At 34.6% G+C, this 4,116-nt stretch overlaps 1 non-coding gene across 1 annotated transcript; it reads left to right on the top strand.

Annotated features, from left to right (window-relative positions):
* The first annotated feature begins 278 nt into the window (after positions 1-278).
* Positions 279-410, top strand: LOC127193480 (small nucleolar RNA SNORA17). Its single transcript, XR_007831132.1, has one exon. It is a non-coding gene; the product is annotated as a small nucleolar RNA SNORA17 (small nucleolar RNA).
* The last annotated feature ends 3,706 nt before the right edge of the window (positions 411-4,116 follow it).

Below are 4,116 nucleotides of genomic sequence, written 5' to 3'. Positions count from 1 at the left end.
AAAATGAACTAGCAGGAAAATAATACTAATTTGAAGATTAAAAATATACCATAGTTATCATAGTTATCATGCTGTTTACAGTGGTTTTAATAAGAATACACAGTAATAAATACTCAAAATTAGATAAAATTTCCAGAATTAATATAGTTAGCAAAAGTCACTGAGTTAAGTATTTAAGTAGTAAAAAAACAAGACAATGTATTTAACATCATATCGAAATTAGAGTAATTTACAAATGTATTTGTATAGAATATAAAGCAATCAAGAATAAAACATGTCCTGCCCCTAGAGGTGCTGCAGGTGTGGCTGCTGTGTCATGTGTGCCTCAGCAGATGGCAGAGAGGAGGGAAGCTATGCCAACGTTTAGCTTTCTGGCCTACAAACATCTGAACAACCAGCAGCCTAACATTCTTAGAAAAAAGCAAGCCTGAAATGACCACAGTTCCAGGCAGGCCCACATGGGCTATCAGAATGGGGAGTAAGCAGGAGACTAGAAGAATTCCTCCTGGGACCATGAGCCCTGGGGAAGAGTGAGTCCTAGACAAAGCAGTACTTGATTAGGCCAGGCAAGCTCCAAGCTAGAGATGACCACCAGACTAGTGGCTTGGAGCCCTCATAAGGAGCTAGCTTGAGATGACCATTAGCCTTGTGCCATGCAGGCATTCGAGGACAGACCATACCTGAGATGACATCAAAAAGGATGAATGTGGCATAACCCTCCTGAGAAAATTCTTTTGAAGACCCCAAATACTCAGAGATCCTAGGCATCATTAGGAGGAGTGAGTGCTTCAATTGCTGTTCCTCATCACAACAAGACAGCTCCCAGGACACCTTCAAAGAAAGATTTCAATCCCAATTGGTCCAGCATTTCAGATTGTCCCACACAGGACTCTCTTTAATCTGTAATTTCTCAACATTTAGAATCTGTACCACAAATGCTATTCCTTAAGAGAAGCTTAAGAGAATGATGCCTCATTTCCCCTAAGGGGATTTGGGTAGGTTTTTGGTTGCTTTCTTGGGCTATAGAGTATTATTTTCAATGAGAGTTAGTTTTAAGTTATTATTATTGGTCTTATTTAGAGAGATAGCAAAGTTGGATGCAGGGATGTCTCTATTCTCTATCTTCAATTCTTATGTTTGGAGATAAGGGTTAAAAAGAAGAAGGGGGAATTTAGAAATATATAGGGAAGAAAGAACAAAAAGTAGATTACTGAAACTACTCAACTTAATGCCTTAATTGTTACTGACAAGGTTATTTTTGATTCATTGGTATATAATGTTGCATATAGATGTAAAGTATGTTTAATTTTACATACAGTGGTATAAAACTTAAATATAAGATTATTCCTCACACACTTTATATACATTTCTACTCTAATATGCAGTATTGTACCCATATAACTCAATTATAATACAAAGCTTACTTCCATTATTTGAAAATGCTATTGCAGATAACTGAGTTCTGCAAGATAATTGTTAGACGATCAAATCATGGTCATATCAATTACTAGTCTATTTTTGTCACAATGATATTAATCTTAGGTGCAACAGATATATATATGATTCTATAGAAAGATAAGGTAAAATGGTTAGATAAGGTCTTCAAAACCTCAGAGACCTATAGAATATGGAATTGCAAAATGTTTTTATTATTTTAAATATACACTGGAAATGAGACAAGTTAAGTCCTGGGAAGACACAGCCTACTTTACAGAAGATGATGGACATCAAAGAACCTCCTTATGGAGATGCCTTCAAATGTGGCAAACAAGCCACTGGATAAAATGTCCTAATTTCTACCACAGAAAGAATTCTGTCTAAAAAAGGGCAATCTTTGATGCAGCCAGAGTCAATAGCCAAACTCTTCCAAGCAAGTCCTCAATAGTTCCTGACTTTTCAAATATAATGGGCCAAATGGCTAAAGATGGTGCTCCAACATTATAGAGAGTTTTGGGTGACTGTTCAGCTAGCAAACCATCTCTGTTGTCTTCTTTTGGGAAGCTATTAACCTTCACTCCCTGTATACTCAGGTAATTCATTTTATTCCTTCTCAAATCACTGATGAGGTTGTTGACCAGATAGTCTAGTTTTAAAATTAAGCTAAGTTGTTTAGGGGTTAAAATGTTTTTAGGTCTAGATTAATGTTTTACATTGATAATGATGAGATGTGATAGATATTGATTTACATTCAGAATTTTATTTTATTTTTTTTTTTCTTTTTTTTTTTTTTTTTTTAAATCTTATTTATTTATTTATTTATTTTTTTTTTATTTATTTATTTTTTTTTTTTATTAATTTATTCTTGTTACATCTCAATGTTTATCCCATCCCTTGTATCCTCCCATTCCTCCCCCCCCCCATTTTCCCATTATTCCCCTCCCCTATGACTGTTCCTGAGGGGGATTACGTCCCCCTATATATTCTCATAGGGTATCAAGTCTCTTCTTGGCTACTTGCTGTCCTTCCTCTGAGTGCCACCAGGTCTCCCCCTCCAGGGGACATGGTCAAATGTGAGGCACCAGAGTATGTGAGAAAGTCATATCACACTCTCCACTCAACTGTGGAGAATATTCTGACCATTGGCTAGATCTGGGAAGGGGTTTAAAGTTTACCTCCTGTATTGTCCTTTTTAGATGCACTAAGATAGGAAAGATGTTTCTTCAAGGCAACCAAATACAAATCGCCAAAACACTAAAAATGTATTTCCAATTTATATAATTTCTGATTGTTTTATGATTCTTCTTGCTATGGGTAGTTTATTGTATATATGTGTAATAATATAAATGTACATGTAGGGGCTGGAGAGATGTCTCAGCGGTTAAGAGCACTGTCTGCTCTTCCCGAGGTCCTGAGTTCAATTTTCAGCAACAATATGTGGCTTACAACCATCTATAATGTGATCTGATACCCTCTTCTGGACTGCAGGTGTACGTTCAGGCAGAACACTGTATATATAGTAATAAATAAATAATTATTTAAAAATAAATACCTGTACCTGTAAAAATATTTAATAAAAAAGAAAGTAAAAGAAAACACAATTTTTGTGCCTTATCAAAAGTTGAAATTATTCATATTTATCACCATTTCTATATAAAAATATTACACAATATTTTCCCATTAAATTATCATTTTTCTGTTTAAAACAAATGAAACTTGAGGTTGGGGATTTAGCTCAGTGGTAGAACATTTGCCTAGCAAGTGCAATGCCCTAGGTTTGGTCCTCAGCTCTGGAAAAAAAAAAAAAAAAAAAAAAAAAAGACAAAAAACCTTTTCATAGGAAATCAATAGCAAAATGTATAATTTTATACCTAGGAAGAAAAAAGAGAAAATCTAGTGTCATTGAAACCAGTTTGAGAGAAATCTCTAAATTAAAAGTAATATTGATTCTTCATGTCCTAGGTTATTTTGTCAATGGCGATGGAACACTAGTCTGGATCAAGATAAAGTTTTCTGGTAGATAAAAAGGAAGAAACATCTCAAAAGAATTAAAATGACAGGGGACCTGAGAGAGAGAGGCTGTCATTTATTAAAGAAAAATATAGTTTAATTTTTGAATATTTAGTACAGACTATGAGTTAAAAGTTGTATATAGAAACCTGTACAATACATAGCCAAGTGAAACACTGAGGCATGCCATTAATCCAGTACTGCTGCGTCTCTGCATGTTTGCACTTGTAATGGGTTTCCTGGTAGATTATAAGCCCTTCACAACTTAAAATGCCATCTGCTTTGTTCAAAGGTGGCTCAGAGGTATTTATTTTTAAGCACATTTAGAAAATAAAATGTTTAATAAAATTAAGAAAGCTCACTAATTTAAAGCTGATTTTAAGTATTCGTATAGGAATTACTGAAAAGTAAATAAAAATATAACTGAATAGTGACCCTAAAATATGTAGGACAAGATGCATCAGTTTGCTTAAAACTGAAGTCCCTAGGAGTTAATGGAATTCAGGAAAATTACATGCACAGACACATGACCAGAAATCATGCAAAGGAATGTTGATTTAGCAGTAGTAACCTTTTATCATTTTGTTATATCTGGAAACTGGAATGAAAGGCTATGCAGTGAACAGGTCAGTCAAACTGAAAAGGAGATAGATGTCTGTGGTAGGGCTG

Source organism: Acomys russatus, chromosome 8 (assembly GCF_903995435.1).
Source record: "Acomys russatus chromosome 8, mAcoRus1.1, whole genome shotgun sequence".
NCBI classification, from domain to species: Eukaryota; Metazoa; Chordata; class Mammalia; order Rodentia; family Muridae; genus Acomys; species Acomys russatus.
This window is presented reverse-complemented; position numbering and strand designations above follow the sequence as displayed.